The following is a 23,775-nucleotide window of genomic DNA, read 5'->3' on the forward strand; positions in this document are numbered from 1 at the left end:
TTTGGTAATGGCTCTTCCTCCTGTCCTTCAAAGCCATTCCCTATGCCCGCTTCACTAGCAAAGCTTTTCCATGAGTTTCATTCATGAGTATCTTTGGTCCTATCCATAGACCCCAGGGATTGAAATGTAGACCTTCCATATGGAAAGCACATGCTCTTCAAGTGAGCTACCAGCCATGAAATTGATAAATTTTGCTGTCCAATTAACTGTTTCACATTAGAAAGAAAAACATGCTGAGCTATAGTGTGTCTTAAAAGTCTGGAAAGTAAAAGGAGCTTAATGAATATTAATTTTTTTACAGCTTTACAGGTGACCAAACTAATTCATTATAGTTTGAACATTTCATATACACTCACTTCCATGAATTTAATTTTTCACACTTGTTTAGCCCTCTCAAATGTTTCACTCATTCTTACATTCAGGGACAACATGAGTTCTAGGAAAATTACATGGTTTGTTATGTTTTACCATTATTGCACTGAGATCAAAAAATATTGTTTGACAATTTATTAGATATCTGATTTATTAATCACTTCTATCCTTTGCCCTTGTGAATATACTGCTTGATGTGTCCCATCAAAGGCTGAGCAGAGAGGCATCTAATCTTAGGGGGACAGGATCAGTAACTGGCGCTCAGGAAGCAGAGAAGCTAGCCCAGCCCGTTCAATGTAATTTATCTCCAGCTACACATACAACACAGTCATGTTCACTTTCAGATGCCTTTCTCCAAACAAACAAAAAAGCCCTAAAGACTGTAGTATTTCTTATAAGAAGGAGGTTTAAACCTTCTTAACATTTTCAGTTGCCCACTTCTGCATTTTTTCCAATTTCATTATACCCTTTTTCATTTCTTTACTTCTATCACTCTTACTCAAGTTCTATTGATTAAAGACGTTCTAATCAATAGAACTTGATCTCCAACATTTCTTCAATTATTTTCATTATTTTCATGCCACACTTTAAAAATCTCAATCTTCTAGTTAATCAGAGCTCAAACGAATTATAGCTATTTTTCTTAACACAAAGACTACTGTTGCAACACTTATGCTCAATTCATAAAATATAAAAATATAAAATAAACACCTAGTTGAGAGAAAACATGGGGGAGGTGATCTTTAAAATATCATCTGATTTAAATTACTTTCTAATACAACATCTTTCATATGTTGATTGGAAACTTTGAAAGATACAGAAAAGTTTAACTATCAAAGCTGTTTACATTCTTGAATAAAAGAACACCAAAGACCATAAAAGTTTAAATGTTCTACAACTTGTGGAACAATGGCAATAGCACTTAGACTTACATACTACTTCTCAGGGTTTACAGCTCTCTCTAAGCAGTTTACAGAATCAGCACATTGCCTCCAACAATCTGGGTCCTTATTTTACTAACCTTAAAAGAATGGAAGGCTGAGTCCATCTTGAGCTGGTCAGGATCAAACTCCTGACAGTGGACAGCATTCTAACCACTGTGCCACCATGACACTAATGATGTTTTATATATACATATAACACACACACACACTCTACTCCAGGATGGATGGATACATAGATAGATAGATAGATGACATATATTTTTATTTTTATTTATTTATTTATTTAATTTTGTCATGACAATATACACAAGCATCACACAAAAAGATTATATAATATATAAACATATATATGAGGGGAAATAAGGAAGTATAAGCATATATATAGAGAGAGGAAAAGAAACAATAGGACAGGAACGGTAGGCACGTTTGTGCTCTTATGCACGCCTCTTAAAGTCCTCTTAGGAATGGGGTGAGGTCAACAGTAGATAGTTTTTGGTTAAAGGTTTTGGGGTTATGAGAAGACACCACAGAGTCAGATAATGTATTCCAAGCACAGATAACTCTGTTACAGAAGTCATATTTTCTGCAATCCAAATTGGAGCGGTTGACATTAAGTTTAAATCTATTGGTAGCTCTTGTATTATTGCAGTTGAAGCTGAAGTAGTCTTTAACAGGATGGACATTACAATAGATGATTCTATGAGTTAAACCCAGGTCCTGTCGAAGGTGACGGAGTTCCAAGTTTTTTAAACCTAGGATTTCAAGTCTGGTGGGATAAGGTATTTTGTTGGTTATGGAGGAGTGGAGAACTCTTCTTGTAAAATATTTCTGGACACGTTCAATTGTATTGATGTCAGAAATGGGGTATGGGTTCCAGACAGGTGAGCTGTAATCAAGAATTGGCCTAGCAAATGTTTTATATGCTCTGGTCAGTAGTGTGGTGTTTTTGGAAAAGAAGCTACGTAGGATTAGGTTAACAACTCTTAGAGCCTTTTTTGCTATGTAGTTGCAGTGGGCTTTGGCACTCAGATCATTAGAATAGAATAGAATTTTATTGGCCAAGTGTGATTGGACACACAAGGAATTTGTCTTGGTGCATATGCTCTCAGTGTACATAAAAGAAAAGATACGTTCATCAAGGTACAACATTTACAACACAATTGATGATCAATATATCAATATAAATCATAAGGATTGCCAGCAACAAGTTATAGTCATACAGTCATAAGTGGAAAGAGATTGGTGATGGGAACTATGAAACAATTAATAGTAGTGCAGATTCAGTAAATAGTCTGACAGTGTTGAGGGAATTATTTGTTTAGCAGAGTGATGGCCTTGGGGAAAAAACTGTTCTTGTGTCTAGTTGTTCTGGTGTGCAGTGCTCTATAGCGTCGTTTTGAGGTAGGAGTTGAAACAGTTTATGTCCAGGATGCGAGGGATCTGCAAATATTTTCACGGCTCTCTTCTTGATTCGTGCAGTATACAGGTCCTCAATGGAAGGCAAGTTGGTAGCAATTATTTTTCTGCAATTCTAATTATCCTCTGAAGTCTGTGTTTTTCTTGTTGGGTTGCAGAACCGAACCAGATAGTTATAGAGGTGCAAATGACAGACTCAATAATTCCTCTGCAGAATTGGATCAGCAGCTCCTTGGGCAGTTTGAGCTTACTGAGTTGGTGCAGAAAGAACATTCTTTGTTGTCCTTTTTAATGATGTTTTGATGTTAGCTGTCCATTTGAGATCTTGCGATATGATAGAACCCAGAAATTTGAAGGTTTCTACTGTTGATACTGTGTTGTCAAGTATTGTGAGAGGTGGAAGTATGGAAGGGTTTTCCTAAAATCTACCACCATTTCTACGGTTTTGAGTGTGTTCAGTTCCAGATTGTTTTGGTTGCACCACAAGGCTAGTCGTTCGACCTCTCGTCTATATGCGGATTCGTCATTGTCTCGAATGAGACCAATCACTGTTGTGTCATCTGCGAACTTCAGTAGCTTAACAAATGGATCATTGGAGATGCAGTCATTGGTATACAGAGAGAAGAGAAGTGGGAGAGCACACAGCCTTGGGGGCCCTGTGCTAATTGTACAGGTATTTGATGTGATCTTGCTTAGCTTCACCTGCTGCTTCCTGTTTGTTAGGAAGCTTGTGATCCACTTACAAGTCTGTTCCGGTACCTGTAGCTGGTTTAGCTTAGTTAGAAGAATGTCTGGAATGATGGTATTGAATGCTGAACTAAAGTCTACAAAAAGGACCCTTGCATAGGTCTTTGGAGACTCAAGATGTTGTAGGATGTAGTGCAGAGCCATATTAACAGCATCATCTGTTGATCTATTTGCTCGGTATGCAAATTGCAAGGGGTCTAAAAGCGGATTCGTGATGGTTTTCAGGTAGGAAAGCACTAGCCTTTCAAAGGTTTTCATGACTACAGATGTTAGAGAAACTGGTCTGTAGTCATTTAGTTCCTTGATGGTGGGCTTCTTCGGCACTGGGATGATGGTAGAGCGTTTGAAGCAAGAAGGAACATAGCACATCTCTAGTGATTTATTGAAAATATGGGTGAAGATGGGGGCCAATTGGTCAGCACAGACTTTTAAGCAAGAAGGAGTTATCTTGTCTGGGCCTGGCGCTTTTCCTGGCTTTTGTCTGTGAAATAGGTCCTGCACTTCCTTTAGATATGAAAACTCCAAGGTCTTTGACAGGGTGCGGTCATCTGTAAGGTAATGTCCATCAAGCATGTACTTAGTGTTTGGGTGATATATATAGATGATAGATATATATATATCATATACATATACATATACATATACATACATACATACATACATACATATATATATATACATATATATATATGTAGGTCTTTGGTTATTTGGGTTTTCTCCCGCGTAAGATTGGAAGCGTCTTGGTGACATTCCGACGAAGTCTCATTCGTCATCTTCAGGCTTCAGCTTCGTGCTTCTGGGAGCAATGTTACATACAAACACCCGCGAAAACCTCAGAAAACATATATATATGTATGTATATACATATATATATGTTATATATGAAAGCCAAAGACCTACATATATATATATATATGATAGATAGATGGATGGATGGATGGATGGATGGATAGGGATAGATGGATAGATGATGGATAGATGGATATGAATGTGTATGTGTATGTGTGTGTATATATATGTATATACACACACACAAACACACATGCACACACACACAGAGCGACACACTTTCATCCCAAGAGATTATTTCCTGAATTTGAAGAAGTGAGCTAAAATTTGCATTTATCCCATAATCGTCTATTAGTTTTTAAGATCCCAGAAGACTCTTCATTGGTTTTACTACTGGATTCAATTACCTTGATGGTTAACTTCAATGGTATTTAAGAAGCCAAGCTGTGCACAGGATTGTAGGAAAGATTTGCAAGAATTGAGCTGTTAAATCAAAGTTGAACTGCTTATGAGAGGTCAGCTTTGCTGCAAGTTAAAGATAAGTACGATTCATTTCATTACAGCCCAGCTGCTTTAGTACAAGTTAAAATTACTAGTGTGTCCTAAATTATTATTTTGTCTTTGAAGGATATACAGTCTTCTGTCTTTCAGTTTCTTTTCTATTTTCCTCACCATTTCAGTCTTTATCCCTATATTTACCTTTTTCTGAATCATTCTTCTTCTACCCTTGCCTCCATTTTATTAAGACCAGAAATTAAGGAGTACTGTGCCTAAACGACCATCCAGATTTGTAGCAATACTATTTTAAACAGTATGCATCTTTTATAGTATTTTCAACTTGCAAGGGAAGTGTTTGAGTCCGTGGAACTTGAGGAAGTGGACAGGGCTCCCTCAGTGTTCTGTCCCTCCACCTCACATAGAAAGACACATGAGCAAACGACGTCTACCAGTAATTTATTTTTACAAGCTGACCTGAATCCCTTTAGCAGATAAAAGTGCTGGCAGTTACTTTCCGAATGCCTGCCAAGTTTCTTATCGCCTCTAGAAACAGGAGTCAGCGTATCTGTAGTCTGTTGCTGGAGCAACCAAGAGTTCAAAGAGTAGTCAGAAGTCATTCACAAAGTCCAAGCCTTAATTCCAAAAAATATCCCATCTGAAACTCATGATATGCAGTTTTTGTCTGTCACAGAGCCTGCAGAGCAACCCCACCCACTTTTATCCCCTGTGGGGCGTGGCTCAGTGACTCAGCAATCTCTGGCCCTGCCACACCTCTTCCTTTGCTGTGCACGCCTCTCCCTCCGACACTACCTGGGATCAATCCAAGATTGATCTTCATCACTCCCTATTAGTGGGTGCTCCAACATGCCTTCCTCCTGGCCTTCAGCTGGAACCTGAGGCGTTGCCAGAAAGGAGGGTCCTGGACAGGGAGGCCTTGTCAGCTCCTCCTCATCACTTTCAGAGTCATCTTCCTCCATGAGGACAGGCTCGGGAGCCGGAGTCACAACACTCAGCTGCTAATCTGGCCTCTTGTGTGTTAAAGCTGTGAGCCTCCTGGCTAATTAAGGCTGCACAGGAGAGGACATGTGAGTGGGTCTGGGAGGTAGCTAATATCTGTTTCAGAAAGAGAGTGATCCTACCAGCTCTTAAAAAGGAGGTGGTTGCACCTGTTTCTCAAGAGACCATCGCTTGACCCAAGAACTCTGTCAAATCTCTAACCTTCCTTTCTAGGGCAGGTGATGAAGAGAGTGATCACATGGAAGCTTTAGAAAAGCTTAGAATGAAGCAGGTGATCTAGATCCCCTTTCAATCCAGGGTCTGGGACTGAGAAGGCATTGATCACACTTAGGAAGACTTCTGGCCAGAACAGGATGGAAGTAGTCCATCCATCCTGGCTCTTCTTGAGAGTCAGTCGTGGAATCTGGGGAAGGCTCAGACGAGGGCTCTGCATCAGAGGCAGAGATGGGGCCAGGGCCATCTGGGAGTTATGTGCGGATTCTGGAGCCTCCAGAGTCGGACATCAGAGAGGCAGAGGAACAGGGGGAGCCTGTTCCTAGTGTGCGCATGTGCAGAGCTGCCAGAAAGCAAGAACAGTTAAAACAAAAGAGACAACTCAGGAATAAGGCTTGGTGATGATTGGCCTCTCCCATAAGACATAAAGGAAGAGCAAAGGCACGTGGGCCTTTGCAGGAAGCAACATTGTGGATGGTGTCAGTTTGTACTTTGAAGCTCCATTTTCGACTCTGTGTTTCCGTGTGGCCTTGCCAAGATAATTGCCAATTAGGTCTTTGTCAGCATGTCAAAGAAGATAAAGGTGGGTGTTTATCAGCCTTATCTGAAGGACTGTGGGGGTCTTTCAAAGGGGGTTTGGGATTAATTGTGTTAATTGGGATTAATTGCTTTTTACTATCTCAGGAAGCCTAGGTCAGAACACCTCCTTCATCTGGGGCCAGCTCCAGTCAGTGTTGAAAAAAGGAAATCCCTTACTTTGTGCATTGCCTCAGGTCCTGTTCTTTCTCCCCTTCTTTTTAACATTTACGTGAGGCTGCTGAGTGAGGTGATCCATTGGTTTGGGGTGAAATCTTATCAATATTCAGATGACATCCAACTTTATATCTCTACCTTAGACCCTTTCAGTGATTCTGCGGATGTCTTATCCCAGTATCTGGAGGCTGCTAGAGACTGGATGAGGCAAAACAGACTCTGTCTCTAACAAGATGGAGTGGCTGTGGGTATTTTGGACCCTCTGGAGATAAGGTTCTTCCATCTTTAGTTTTGAGTGGAGTTGCACTACCCCAGACAGACCTGGTGCAAAATCTGGGGGTCTTCCTAGACTTGCGGCTCTTGGTCAACCAACAAGGTTGTCTGGGCTTGGACAATCTGGAACTGCCCTGCCTGAGGTCCAATCTAAGCATAGTTCACAAAATTGTCTGCTACAACATCTAACCTGTCAATGACTTCTTCATCTTCAACCAAAATAATACAAGGGCAAACAATGGATACAAATTAGGGGTGAAATGCTACCAGTTCAGGGTGATTCACTGGAACCAGTACTGAAAATGCTATTGGTACTATCAGTTTAATTACTATTTATTTACTATTTATTGCTATTTACTACTGAATCGGTAGTAAAAAAATGTTTTAAAAAGTAAAAAAAAGTTCCCATGATCACGCAGCATAGCTGATCATCTGTACTTTTTTTTTTTTTACTATTTTTTAGCATTTTTTTACAACTGGTTTGGGTAATAGGTAGTAAGAAAATGCTTTAAAAAGTAAAAAAAAGGTTCTGACAATTAGCTGTGACAATCAGCTATGCCACGCAATCCTTGGAACTTTTTTTTTTTTTTTTACTTTTTAAAGCGTTTTTTTATTACCTATTGCCCGACTCAGTATTTTTGTGTAAAGTGTGATAGTTCGTTTTTGAACTCTCTGTGACTCTGTGAGGTTCCTGCTTGTTGCAGGGGCCATTTTGTGTGAAGTCCAGCTGCTTTTTGATTGTGTGTGAGTCAGTTGTGTAGCTTTTGTGTTATTTTTGTGTAAAGTGTGATAGTTGGTTTTCCCAGTCACATGACCACCAAGCCACACCCACAAAGCCATGGCCACAGAACCAGTAGGGAAAATTTTTGAATTTCACCACTGCTACAAAGGTAAACCGCTCTAAACTCGATAGCAGAAAATACAACTTCAGCAACAGAGTGGTCAATGCCTGGAATGCTCTACCCGACTCTGTTGTTAGAGCCTCAAACCCTCAGGCTTCAACCTCAAACTCTCTAGCATGGACCTCACCCCATTCCTAAGAGGTCCATAAAGGGGGCGTGCATAAGCACACCAACATGCCTACCCTCCTGTCTTACTGTCCCCATTTATCTATACTTACTTCCTTTGTTTATGTTTATACCTATATCTGCTCTCTTGTACATGTTTGACTAAATAAATAAATAAATAAATAAATAAATAAATAAATAAATAAATAAATAAGCAAACAAACAGGTGACAGCTGTAGCTAGGAGGCCTTTGCACACTTTTGGGTGCATCAGTTGCACCCGTATCTGGAATGGGAAGTCCTGTTCACAGTACCTCATGTCTTTTTAATCTCTCATTCAGACTAATATAACACACTTTACATAGGGATGCCTCCGAAGAGCATTTGGAAACTTCAACTGGTAAGAATGCAGCTATGTGGGTAGTAAATGGTGTCAAATATACACCCCTAACTCGAAATTTGTGTGACCTGAATTGATTACCAATGTGTTTTCTCATGCAATTCAAAGTGCTGGTTGTCACCTTTAAAGGTCTACATGGCTCGGGACCAGGTTACTGGAAGGTTTACCTTTTTCCAAGGTTCTCTACCCATCCCAACAATGATTGCTGGCTGGCGGGGTTTAGAAGACAGGCATTTTCCACAGTGACTCTGCCCTATGGAACATCTTCACTTTCATAGATTAGAATGGTCCCAACCTGTTAGACTTTCATAAAAAAAACCTAAAAACCTGGCTGTGTTCCTGAGCCACAGGTGCTGAATGTGTTAAGGACCCTGTTTCCTGGCTGTATTGCTAACCGGATAAGTATCTTGGCTGCTATGTATATTTACCTGGATGTTTTAATTGTTGTTGTTTTTTTTGTATTGTTTTAAAATGTTTTTAGTATCTTAATCATAATATATATATATTTGAATGGTAAATTTCCCAGGGTCATGGGCTGAGATGGGTAGCTATAGAAATTGAATGAATGAATGAATTAATTAATTAATTAATGATCTTTAGTGTGTGTCCACAAATTCTATGAAAAACTAAAGAAAAATTGAAAAGAATCTCAAAAAATCAAGCTATCAATGAGAATCAAAAAGAGAAAGTGAAGAGGGTCAGGGAAGAAGAGGAGGAGGAGGAGGGGGAGGAGATTTCTATAAAACAAAAATGAGGCAATTCTTTGTCAAAGCCTAGAGTGAAAGAAAATATTCTGATCATTTTTAGGCTGACATATTGGAATTGTCTTGTCATTCACTATAGAACGATAGCTAAATATTTTAGAGAACAGCTACTTTCATGACTAAACTGAACAGACTAAGCACCGATCCTTTCATTTCTTATCTTTTATTAATTTAGAATATTCCTTTAAAAAAATTAAAATGTGCGTTAAGAACTTGCCGATGTGTGACACTTAAATAAATAGAAGAATGTTGATGAAAGAAGGGAGACTTTATGTCTGTCTAGAAAGCTTTAGAAATCAAAACACAAGGTCAAGGAGCGCAAATGATTGTTATTAATTTTTGACAAATCTCTCATATAATTTTTGAAGAAACCTTCTTACTAAACTCCTTTGCTAGTTTAGTAGTCAATGCTTTCCTCAGACTTGCAAGTCAATGTTGCACGTGCAATCTCTTTGTGATTCCACAAAGAGGCACCTAGAACATGGGTTACACAAACTTTTTGGAATAATAAACTAGACTCCGATGCAACATGCCTTGAATTAATGCAATGCCGCTGGCCCTTCCCCAACTAAATAAAAAGCATAGGTACAAGCCGCCCAGAATTGTTTTGATTCAATATAAGCTGCAAATAAATGTAAATAAATAAATAAATAAAAAGAAACTCCTTCTCTGATTTAACTCAGCGTCACCAACTCCAATCGCCTTGAGAGCCTCATTAGTGCTAGACAAAAAACCCTCATCCCTGATGCTAACATCTCAAAGCATGGTACTCTGCAAACAGAAGCTCCCCCCCTTTTTTTTTTAGGCTCCACTGCAAAACAGAGACACAAGTAACATCTCACTTCCACAGTATCTCCGTGAAAACTCCACCTACAAAAACCTATCTGATTCTGTCAACTGTATAACCTACCTGCTCTTTGCATCACCAGTGGCAAACTGAAGGCCCTTTTCTCATAATTGCACCCTGACACAGAGCCAGGGATACAGCTGGTTCCCAGCCCATCCATCCATCCATGGCAACCCACTCCATTCCAAGCTTCAGCCTGTCCCACTACCTCAAAGCCTCAACAAGAAGGATCAATGATGAAGAAATGGGCCTAAGCTGCAACAGTGTAGTAACAGCCATCACATGACCAGTCTGCCATATCCTTCTCCCAATTAAGGAATCATGCACAGTGCTCAATTGAAATTAGAAAGCTACTGTTTCCATACCAATTCTCCAATATGCCTCTTTGATCTACTACTTTCCAAACTCTGCAGGCTACAAGAAATACCCTGAAGGTCTGCATACAGCCCACAAATTTGTCTCTCCATTTTCAGTGCTGCCAAAACTAACTTGCATTAGGATTATGCATACTATGTATAACCCCTGCATCACATTCCCCCCAATTTTTTTTGGCGGGGGGGCATTAATCACCTTTCAGCAGTGGATTGTTTGTTTGTTTTTTACTTGTGATTTGCAAGTTATGCAGAGCTGAATACCCTTTCTCATGATATATAATTTTATTAGCATAGCACAATTACCATCACCTTTAGTAAGGTGATGCTTTATTGCCCAGTTCCCTCCAGCTGTTTTGCTTGCATTTTCAGAATCTTCAAGGAGCCCTCTTGTTTCCAGTCTTCACTGAAGGCTTAAGTCAAACATGCCTTCAGTACACTTGGTTGAAAGGCTGCAGCAAACAGCAGACAATTTCTTCGCACTGGATCAATCCAGATCAATGGCAGTGCTTTGCAAAAAGCATTTCCACTGAAGCAAAGTGACTAATCGGGGCAGATTATCCCCAATACTTAATTGCATTGAGAAAGAGAAATGTGCATCTGATATATATGTACATGTATGTCTGTGTATACACACACACACACACAAACACACACACACAGAGAGTATATAGGCAGTGGGGTGAAATCCAGCAGGTTCTGACAGGTTCTGAAGAACCGGTAGTGGAAATTTTCAGCAGTTCGGAGAACTGATAGCGGAAATTTTGAGTAGTTTGGAGAACCGGTAAATACTTCTGGCTGGCCCCAGAGTGGAGTGGGAATGGAGATTTTGCAGTATCCTTCCCCTGCCACACCCACCAAGCCACGCCCACCAAGCCATGCCCACAGAACTGGTAGTAAAAAAATTGGATTTCACCACTGATAGGCAGGGTGGTTAAGCTCAGAGGTTAAGAAGCTAAGCTTGTCAGCTGGAAAGCTGATAGCCCAAGTTTGAGACCCAAGTGCAGTGCGATGGGGTGAACTCCCATTACTTGCTCCAGCTCCTGCCCACCTAGCTGTTCAAAAGCATGCAAATGTGAGTAGATAAAAACGACCACTTCAGAAAGAAGGTAATAGCATTCTCTGTTTCACCACATGCTCTCCACTGCGAAGTGATGTCATGCTGGCCACATGACCTCGGAAATGTCTTCAGACAACACTAGTTCTCTTAGCTAAGAAAGGGAGAGTTGGACATGACTGGATAGGGGAAACCTTTACCTTTAAATTTCCATTATCTTTACCTTTACACATACATACATGCATACATACACACGCGTGCACACACACACACACACACACACACACAATCTCCTAGCGGTATATCTGCTGTAGCTCACTGAGGCCTAAAACGTATCTTTATATAAGTCGACCCATTTTATTTTTCTCTTCCTTTATGTTGTATGTTTCACTACCATGTGTATTTCTGTATCTTAGCAATTCAGATGTTACAGTCCGCTAGCGTTTGAAATGTGTACGTCTCTCTTTCTCATTAGCTATGATAATGTGTTTAAGCAGAGTCAAATCATATTATGAGAAATCATAATAGAAGGAAACTAGGAAAACTCATACATGGGAAAGAGATTATCAGGAACATAGAAAGCTTCCTTATCCCAGAGTCAGCTATTTATTAATGAAACTCAGTATCATCTATTCTGTCAAGCAGCAAAGCTCCTGGGTGTCAGCTTATTACTCATCCTACAAGGACTTTCAAATGTGATCTATTTTAGCTAAAAATGTGAAGGACTGCCAGTTCTGTTTGCACAATTCCTTACATATTCAAGGTTAAGTGTTTATAAAATCCAGTTTACTGAATGTGGGCATGTCCACGTTTCTGCCCAGCCCATAATCAGTATGAGACTATCCCCCTTTTATTCTCAGCCCAATACATATGCCCAATATTCATGTTTTCCCACTTCAGTTAAAAACCACGGTATTCCAACCTGGGCCATCTTAAGCCATTCAGAGGGGATGTTTTTCAGTCCGCACCGACTGGTTACAATGCCTGGCATGCCTCCTTCTCTCCTAAAATATTCACTGCCCTGTGAAGCTAGACTCCTATGATCCCCACTAGTCTGTGTGTGCATGTGTGGTTGAATGAACAGTGCCCCATTAAGTCTAACTTTCCCCACTCTCTGCTCTTTAGGCTCCATTCAGTCTTTAAATCTCCTTGTGGCACCCTTTCAGTTTCTGCCCAGCCTCGTTAAATCATACTCTCTTTGCTTTCCTATCCCCTGCCTACAGCACTGTGGAACTTTGTTTTCCTTTAAAAGAAAATAAAATAAGCATAATTTGCAATGTAAGGATGTTGTTTGTTTCTACAGCATGAAGTTGAATTTGTCAGGTGGGGACAGACCCTAAAAGGAAAAGTCCACTGTAATCAGTTAGTTTGAAATACTTTGGGAAGTCAAGAAGTAAGAAAATGAACAACCAGGTCCTATGCTGGCTGCAGTCCAGACTGAGCATCCTGTTACCAACTCAATGAAGTCCAAACTCGAACTTCAGAAGTTGGCTGAAGAAATAGCACATAGGACAACAGTTTAGACTGCTGGGTGGAATTATGCCAATTTCCATTATACAGGTAGTCCTCATCTTATGACGTTAATGGGGCTTGCCCAACAGATTCATAAGCTGTGGCAGTCATAAAATCCAGCCCATCATGTGATCGACCAGAATTAGCACCTTTTTCGTAGCAGACATTAAGTGAACACAGCAATCATAAAAATATTGTTGTGGCCATTAGATGAATCAATGATTCTCTATGGGTGCAGATTTGCCAAAACCCAGAAACAAATGTCAGGTTTTGCCAAACTGTTACCTTATATGATCCCATGACTTCAGGATACTATAAAGCAGGGGTGTCAAACTCACTTCGCCATGGCAGCATCATGTGATGTATCAGGACTTTTCCACCCTTTGCTAAACTATGTATGGGCGTGGCCAGCGCGTGACGCATCTGGCCAGTTGGCCAGGAGTTTGACAGCCCTGCTATAAAGAATCATAAATGCATCTGAAACACCCAAAGTTCAGTCATATGACTGCAGGGGGAGAAACAACCATTGGAACTTCAAATCCAGGTCATAAGTAGCCCCAAGGTAGATGCGTTGTAACCTCAAAGGCTCGCTAAGTGATAGATCAAAAATTACCTGTATCTGGTTGATTAACCATGACGTGGGTAAGATACAAATGTAACAAAATAAAGTCTAAGTTAAAGAAGCTCTTCAGCGTTTTGGAGCACATGGCAGATGGTGAGATGGTTAAAAGAAAGATAATCCCTAAAATTTTAGATTGCCTCAAGAAAAATGGTATGAATGGAGGAAGCCAAGCTGTGTATCACAGAGAAGTTTTTCTGCCTTGAGTTAAGTGGATGCTGGAGAAACAAGCTACTCCAAAGAAAGCTGCAGCTTGGTCAGGATCCCTATGTAAGCACTCATTAAGACTGAGCCTAGCATGCCAATCCCAAAGTACAATATGTTTTGTTATTATTGATCTGGATTCCATTATTTTCTTGCATCAATGAATAGTTTGAAGCCTTTTGGTTTCCTTTATTCTGTCATATCTTTCATAAGATATTGAGTCAAACCTAGGTGTGCATGCTCATTATGTAACCATTTTCATCCTCAAAGACCCATATGAGTGAATGGAAACAGGTAAAACCCTGATTCCATAGAATTCATTCACACTGTGTAGATTGTTCGCTTATATATGCAATTTATCCACTAACAGAAAAAGTAAGTGTAGCATAACACAATGATAAACAAGCATGCCTGAACTTTCAAGAGGTTCACTTTTTTGAACTGTATACAATAATGTAAAACTATCCTCTGAAAATATTTGTTCCTGCCCAGAGCCATCAGTATATTAACAACGATTAAGATCTTTTTCACTGGCACTTATAACGACTAAAAATAAATGCAAGCTTTGCTGTGTTCTTTAGGGTTGTATATCTTTTGCCAAAACAGTTGTTGCATAATTATGGTGGAAAAAAGTTGTGGGGAGGGGAGGTAACATTAAACAAAAATTTCCAGAAATTTTTAACAATTTTAATTCAGCAGAGGAACAGAAAATAATTCATTATTTTGTTAAATTTAATTAATTTATAAACACACAGTTCATTGAATTCAGTCCTGCATCTCGAGATCTTTTCTAGGTCCATTAAGCTTACAGGGTTCAATTTCATCTCTTAAACTCATAAAAGCCTCATCAAAATGGAAATAAAATGCAATTTTGAACTTGCTAATGAAGGAAAAAATATATTAACACATCAGAATGTTTGAATTTATTGATCATCTCTGCCAGCCTACTTTAAAGGATATCTTCTGCATTTAAGGCAAATTTATAATTAGAGGCTAATTGAATTAAGAGCTATTTGGGGCAAATAATTGACAATGCCTTTCATCCGTGATAATTAAGAATATTTATGTTAGTGAGGGCCTTTCATTTTTAAAAGAGAACATTATTTTCAAAACCTTTTTCACATATTGCTATTGAGATTCTGTGGTAATTTTCAGATACCAGTTTTCACAGATGACAGTGGCAGCTGAATGAGATTGTGGAATAGTTCCCCTACTAACTTCTGGATGTAATCTTTCTATTGTTTTGCAATTTAGATTGTTTATTATAATCTATTTTTGTAACATGGCTCTGCAAGTTGGATCTAGGGCAGTGGAGCTGGGCTATTTGTTGTCTTCTTCATCTTTCACAGTTTAGCAGTTGTATGGACTATCCCCTGAACTTAAAGTAATGTTTCATAAAAGTGTCCATGATTTGATTTTGAGCAGAATAAGATAAAAACAATAAACTTCAAAATTTGCACTATGAAGGAAAAACCTACTAAGGAGGCAGAGGCTCTTGAGTAGACCAGTATGTTGATGTAAGGTAATTTACACCAGCTTGATTTGGGTAGATGGTATGAGACTTCCTATTTTAAAACATTAGGCTAAAACCAGTAAAATGTTGGAATATATCAAGTTAGTAGAAGTTTCTATATCATTTTCACCTTATGTTAGAAGCCTATACAAAAATTAATCAACCTGTATGTGAGGTGATAGCCCATAATACATGCTACTTCTTTCTTTGGCTTTAAAAACTAAACTAATTTACTAGTTTACTTTGGAAACTAATAAAGGAGAGAAGCAACTTAATTTCAAAATAACAGAGTTAGAACTAAGGAGAAATTTTCTGATAGTTAGAACAATTAATCAATGAACAACTGATTAATGATGAATGTTCCAACACTGGAAGTCTTTAAGAAGATGTTGGATAACCATTTGTCTGAAATTCTGTGGGGTTTCCTGCCTAAGCAGGGGGTTGGACTAAAAGATCTCCAAGGTCCCTTCCAACTCTGTTATTCTATTCTATTCTAAAATCTCTTTCTTATTCCAAAGGGAGGCATTCAAGAATTCTATGGCTGTATAGAATTATAGTGTTATTCTTAAGCATAAAACTTGTCCAGTTTTGAAGTGGAGGTATACAGAACCTGGTGGACTTCCACATGTGATCCTGTCTTCATTACATATTTATAATGTCAAGGGATAACGTAACAACCAGGGGTGAAATGCTCCCGGTTCAGACGGGATCGCACGATCCGGTAGCGATGGCGGCTGCTGGTTCAGAGGACCGGTAGCAAAAATCGCTGGCCCCGATCAAAAATCTGTTGAGCCGCACCATCAGCAGAGGGTTTGTTTTTTTTACTTTTAAAAGCCGGTTTTGCTTCAGCCAAAACCTGCCTTTAAAAGTAAAAAAAAAAGCGTCCATTATTAGGTTATATTTTTAAAAAATGGCTTTTAAGCAAATAGTACCAAAAGTCATTAAAAACTTTGAAATTTCTTCAGTTCAGATTCAAAAATTAAAAGAAGAAATCAAAAAGGAATTAAGAAATTCTTTACAGGAGTTTTTGGAGAGTCGTTTTTTAGAAATAGATCAAAAATTTGATGAAATAGAGAAAGAGATGTTGGATTTTAAGGAAGTGGTGGAAGAGCAGAAGAGGGAAATGAAAATGGTAAAGGATGCAATTGCGCAAATATTAAGCTCTTGTATTCAGATGGAAGATGATCTTGAAGAAATTAATAAAGCTAATTTAGAGTTGCAAAGGAAAATAGAGGAAATTCAAAAGAATCAAAACAATTGGAACTTAGATAATAAGATGGAAGATATACAGGCAAAGGTAGATAGGGCAGATGAAGAAAGAGTAATATTACAATATAGATTGATGGAATATGCTATAAGGGTGAGGGGTTTGAAGCAAAGTAGGAAAGAAAATTTAAAGAGATTTTACGCAAGCCTTTGCTCAGATAAAGGGTGTGGAGCCAGAAGATTTTGAGATTAATATTGAAAGAATTTATCGTGTTAATTCTTGGTGGGCAAGACAAAATAGAGTACCGAGGATGTGGTTATTTATTTTACAACTAAAAGATTAGGTATGAAATTTTGCAAGCCTTTTATAAAAATAAATTTCAAATATTGGGACAAGATATAAAATGATGAAGGAAATTCCTCCTAAAATGTTAAGAAAGAGAAGAGAATTTGCTTTTTAGTGGATGAGTTTAAGAAACATCAGATATATTTTAGATGGGAAGTTCCAATGGGTTTGTCAGTGAATTTTAGAGGCAGAAAGTATTTTCTTAATTCAGTTATGAAAGCGAGACATTTTTATATTAATGTTTTAAAGAGTGGGAATCCTTTGTTGTTAGATGCTAAGTTAATTGGTTTGGAAATGATGGAAAATAGAATGGGAGAGGGGAGGAATGTTTAAGATGTGAATATGATGATTATGGTTAATTTTTGGAATTGATTTGTTTAGGATATAAATTATAGGATTTTCGTTATTTGCTATTTGTATGGTATAAATCTATGGGATGATATTATTTAATTGTGAAGGATGGAAAGTAAAATTTATGAATTTAGATAATGTGGATGTAATGATTTTAACTGTTTACTGTTATATTGTGGATGTAGTTTAAATGATTATTTGTTTTAATTGATACGTTTATAGATAGTTATGAAGTTAAGCTGGAAATATTGTATGAGAGATTTTATTCAAAATGATATTTGATTGATGGAGTAGTATTGGAAGATTGGACATTAAATGTTATGACAATTGAAGAAATATATAAGTGATGAAAATTTGAATTTGAGAAGCTGGATTGTAATTTAAGAAATGGACTTATGAAATTTGAAGGAATATACAAGTGGGTGAAAAAAATTTGAATTTTAGAAGATGGACTAATTTTTAAAATGGACTGTAAGAAGAACGGACATTAAATGTTATGGCAATTGAAGAAATATATAAGTGATGAAAATTTGAGTTCGAGAAGATGGACTGTAATTTGAGAAACGGACTTATGAAATTTGAAGGAATATACAAGTGGGGGAAAAATTGAATTTGAGAAGATGGATTAATTTTAAAACTGGCTGTAAGAAGAAGTAATATGTGAAGTTGGTATTGCTTCTTTTCTTTTTTTTTCTTTTTATTCTTTCCTATCTCTTTATTTTTATTGTGAGGGGATCTAAAGTTTTAAATTTTTAAAGGTGGGAGGTTATGTATATTTTGTATACTTTAGCTTGTGATTGTTGGTCATAATACCCGGTATTTGCTCTGGGAAGTCTGGGGGAGGAGGGGGGAAGGGGGGGGAAATGATACATGGATTGATTATTAATGTACAGTAATTTTTGAGGATATGAAATTAAAATTTAAAATGATATTGTGGATGCTCGGCTGCCATTTCAGAAAGAAAAGGAGAGAGGAGTAGAAGGAGGGAAGAAAGTAGGTAGGAAAGAGTAGAGAAGGAGGAGGGGAATAAGAAGGTTAGATAGGGTGGAAGAAGGGAGGAGTGGAGAAGGAGGAAAGGAAGTAGTAAAATGAAGGAGATGAAGGAAGTGAAAGTAGTAGAGGGTAGAGAGGGGGTTGTGAAGAAAGGGAGTGGCAGTCGGGCAGGCCTGAATCAGTAATAAATAAAAATTAATGATTAATGATGGATAATAGTTTGTACATAAATATGATGTTGGAAAATGGAAATAAAAATTATTTTTTAAAAAAAAGTTTAAAAAAAGCCTTTGAGGATCCCGCCCCTCAGCTGAGATCAGAAGCCTTTGAACTTAAAAATTAAAATTAAAATTAAAGGCTACTCTGGGGATCTCACCTGAGTTCCTCATCAGCAGAACCTTAAAAACATGTAGAAAAACTCCTTTTAAAAGAGTCTAAGCCACTTACCTGATTACTGATCGACCTCATGGCTTTTCTCACAGCCCGAAAGCCCCAGTTTCGCTTTTAGCACGAGACAGAACTAATCTAAATTTAGCTAATCTATTTCACCACTGAGTGATTAATGCTGTCTGGCTGAGGAACTCTGGGAACTCTGGGAATTGAAGTCCACAATAAAATAAAATAAAATAATAAAATAAAATATTTGTGCAGCTTTCTGAGATTTGGTGTGTTTCTGTAGTGTTTCACTCTAACTACACAAACACACAAAATCTCAGAAAGCTGTATGTGGTATTGTGTGTGTGTGTGTGTGTGTGTGTGTGTGTGTATCAGTTGTGTGTGTGTAAAGTGTGAAAGTTGGTTTTTGAGCTTTTTGTGGTTGTGTGAAGTGTGAAGTGCAGCTGCTTTTACATTGTGTGTGAGTCAGTTGTGTTGTGTTGTGTGTGTGTAAAGTGTGAAAGTTGGTTTTTGAGCTTTTTGTGGTTGTGTGAAGTGTGAAGTGCAGCTGCTTTTACATTGTGTGTGAGTCAGTTGTGTTGTGTTGTGTGTGTGTAAAGTGTGAAAGTTGGTTTTTGGTATCTCTTATTGTTTTTTTATACTTTGTTTATTATTTTTATTATTTATTGTTATTGGCCACGCCCACCCAGTCATCTGACCACCAAGCCACGCCCACCAATTAAGCCATGCCCACAGAACCGGTAGGGAAAATTTTTAGATTTCACCTCTGGTAACAAGCCCTGAAAATCCTTATTCTCACAATGGTGGCTTTATCTCAATTGCAGGCCATGACTGATGCAGCATTATCCCAGAGTTTCCCAAACTGAAATAAGTCAGGATAAATGTTTATTATGTCAACCGTTCTTTCAATTGTGACTATGAGGATTAGATTTTGCTAAGGTCCTTCACTGTAAAAATGGTACATAGACCAATATGCTGCTTTCGTTACACGATACTCATCTTGGTTAGCACATGGCATAAAAAAATTTAGGTACACTCTTGCCTGTCTGTAATTCTATCTATTGTAATGACTCATCCCACCTTCAAGTACAGTCACAATTGAGGACCAGAAAGATTGCCATGAAAAAGTTAGTTCAAATTTTTCATCCTATTTAATGACATCATACCAACTTGTCCCATTTGATTCTTTACATATTAGTTTGCATTTTCATATATTCTCCATGTGTGTGCAAAGACGTTGCTTGATCATAGAGAGAAGATAAACGTTGAAAGTGCTAGTAAGTGCATTATTATCTAATTAGGTATTGTCTAATAATATCTAATAAGCTATGTCAAGACAGCATTAGATTCACCGTAATTTATCCTTGCTAACCTTGCATATTTTATAAATTACCATGAGACAATGGTATGTTGGTTTGATAAACCAGGAAAAAAGGGTAATAAGTCTCCAAGGAAGACACAATTGCAAAACAGAAAACATTTTACTACCTCTCAGAAATGGGAAGCAATTAGAAACACTTATGGTAACTTGCTTGCTAATGTCAAATAAACTATTTGCTTTTTGCATCAGCAAAGTTAAAGCTAATCCCAGTAAGATAATTAATTACATTACTTTCACATACACAGATGTGGGGATATATTGTCAGCAGTTTGGTCTCTTGAACCATGAATGTTTAACCAGCTGCTAAAATTGCTGAAGTGAGACAGGCCCCCCACATCTGACACTGTATAACAGTGGGAATAATATGCTTTCTTACAATTTGAAATGAAATATTTCAATTTTCTGATTAGGGCAGCCAATCACCACATGCTTGCTTGCCTTCCATAGGCTAGGTTTCCATTCAAATTGGAGCAGAATGTTTACATGCATCTTAGTTTTGTATTTATAGGGCCAAATTGGCCTTTTTAAAATAATACTTCACATTTTTTCTACCATAAAGGTTTTCAAGTAATTCTTGCTGATATATTTTTTTGGGGGGGGGGAATTATTTTCCTTTTTAAATTAATTTCTGGTGTAAAAAGCATCTTGAAGAAATTGAGGACTGTTTTGTACCAAGCACACTGCTTAAAATTTAAAATATACCTCTGTGCAACATGGCCCTTCACAGTATATCTTCTTCACAACTCTAGTTAGCTACTGCCAGCTAAAATATAGAAGTCTAAATGGATCAGCGATCTAATGTGGAATATGACTCTTCTCACACACTCAACCTTTCTTTAGTAATGGACAGGTTCAGGAATCTCAAACACTCTCCCATTCCCTCCCACTCTCTTTCTCATCTCTCTTGCCCTCCTTCCCTCTTTTTCCCCAAACATGCAAATCCATCTTCTTTCTACTTTTGTGGCAAATTCAACTTTAGCTATATAAATAGATGTCTTGAACTTCTGATTACCCCAGGTCTGGCCATTAAAATGAATAAATGTACTACAATGTAATATACATTGTGTACCCCTCTCCTGCAGGGAAGAAAGCAGAGCAACAATTTACTATGAAGGGACATCTCTTTGGTCAAAAAACAAATGGCATTCAGAAAACATTGCAATTTACTTTACTTCTTTTCAAGTATACTGTAGAGAGGACATTTTACCATCCTGCTGACACACTCTGTAAAGGAAACGATGGACAGGAACTTGGAAAAGAAACTTTACCACAGTGTATTACTGTGGTAACGGTAAAGGTAAAGGTTCCCCTCACACATATGTGCTAGTTGTTCCTGACTCTAGGAGGCAGTGCTCATCTCCATTTCAAAGCCAAAGAGCCAGCACTGTCCGAAGACATCTCCATGGCCGGCATGACTAAACTCCAAAGGAACACAGAATGCTGTTACCTTCCCACCAAAGGTAGTCCCTATTTTTCTACTTGCATTTTTTATGTGCTTTCAAACTGCTAGGTGGCAGAAGCTGGGACAAGTGTGTGACATTAAACTAAAAAAATTGATCCTAAAAGAATGATTAAAAACTTACAGCCCAAATTCTAATAGAAGGATTCCTAATCCACTGAGTCCAAACCTTCATATTGTGACCTTCAAAAAGTTGCTTTTAATTATATACTGTTGGTGTATTGTTTTAATATAGGGCATTAACTGCATTGAGGGGAAAAAAGTTATCACCAAGTGTGAATGATCGCTAAACAAGGTAGTCACTAAACAAGGACTCACCCATGCATTTTGTTCTTAGGCAGAGTTGGTAAAGTTACTCATGAGCCGTCATTTTCATTTATAGCATTAATACATGCCATAAGGTGCCTAAGGCACTCTTAACTGCAAGAGGCAATTGCTGCCTTTCAGAACATTTTTTTCCAAAACTAAAATCAACTGACTTCATGCAGCTCAATAGCACTTTGACCTGAATTTCATTTTCCAAGGGGGCATTCTGTAAGGACAGAATCTAAACAGTTTTTCCACTTTGGTTAAGGTAGCAGGAATTTAGCCAAGAGTTCCTGCTATTCCTTTTTTTCCCGTTCCTTTTCTTACAGTACTATATCGATTTTGGCTCAAAGCAGCATACTTTGAGCCAAAATATGGACCTGAACCCAGTTCTTCCCGATCTTTAAAATCTAAACCACTACTAACATTTTAGTCATTTTTATCAACCTTTTTTTTCTAAGCCCAATTGTTACAGCACAAGAATTCTGTCTTAATATCTAAGACTGTACAGTTACTAACAATTACAGCTACATGCTTGTGTAAAGCCAGCTTGGTGTTCTAGCCTTTGGATAAGAGTAGAAACTGGGAGATTGTGAGTTCTAGTCCTGCCTTAGGGGCAAAATCTACTTGGGCCAGTTACTCTTTCAGCAATTGGAAGAAAATAATGGCAAACCACCTCAGAAATCTTGCCAAAAACATCAGCAGGGATTTGTCTAGACAGTCCCTAGGAGTCAAGAGTCATATGCATGCACACAGATGGATGTGTAGGTGTCTAGTACAACTATCTACAAGGGGAGGTGTGGGTGGACATCTAGATTTCTGGTGTACAAATCAAGTCTCTCTTGCCTGGGGTCTCTCAGTATAATAGTATGTGAGAAAGACCTTGGAAGAGTGGTCAAGAAACACTGCCGATGGAATATGATCAGATAAATAGGACAGGTCACAGCTGAATAGTGGACAGAGCAAGAGTCTGAAAAGGGACCCTCCCTAGGATCTTAGGCTGCAAAGGAGACAGAGGAAGAAATGTACTTTCAGATTTTGCAAGTTTCTGGCAAAAATGTAGCTTTACAATAAAGTCGGATTAGCTCATCTAGTCGGGTTGCCTGTCTAATCTATCTAATCAGGTTGACAGTGAGGAAGGGAAGAAGAAAAAAATAGGCTGAAGGATAATGTTGCTTGATATTGCTTGATTGTTGTGCTTGCAATTTTAAATCTAAGGAGAATAAAATACAAATCTGGAGGACCAGAAAAAAACCAATTTTTTCCCTTGAGGTTACTGAAAGCAAGCCAAATCAAATACTACGTGAAAAGATAAATATTGTGTTCTTAATAAAATAAAATAAAAATTCTACTGTATCTGTTATAATACTCTCAAGTCCAGGTATGACACTTTGCTATCATTATCACTTATTCCCTGTTAAGTCTTCTGAGACTCTTTATACCAGAACATATTATTGTTTATGATGCCTATAGAAAACTGTGGATACCTTTTCATATTTATTTGTTGCAATCTACACATAAATCAAAACTTTTGCTCCTCCAACTAGGCCAGAAAGTTGGTGGAATTCAGACAACCCTTAACAAAATCTTTATTATGATGTGCACATTTCATGTGATTGTTGGTGCCACATCACACTGGTAATTCTTTATCTGCCATTCTTGATTACAGATAGCTTGTAAAATATATATAAAATAATTCATCGATTCATATATAAAAATAGCTTCCAACAAAGAAAGTTCAGTTTCAATGGTTCATAACTGATTTGTATCTTTATTTATTTATTTATTTTGTCACAACAGTATATATAAGCATAAGCATGAAAATAACTATATAATATATAAGCATATATATAAGCGTAAGTATGAAATAACTATATAAATTGGATATAATGAAAGGAAACAATAGGACAGGAACGGTAGGCACGCTTGTGCTCTTCTGCACGCCCCTTACAGACCTCTTAGGAATGGGGTGAGGTCAATAGTAGACAGTTTTTGGTTAAAGCTTTGGGGATTTTGAGAAGA

Source organism: Ahaetulla prasina, chromosome 1, assembly GCF_028640845.1.
Source record: "Ahaetulla prasina isolate Xishuangbanna chromosome 1, ASM2864084v1, whole genome shotgun sequence".
NCBI lineage: Eukaryota > Metazoa > Chordata > Lepidosauria > Squamata > Colubridae > Ahaetulla > Ahaetulla prasina.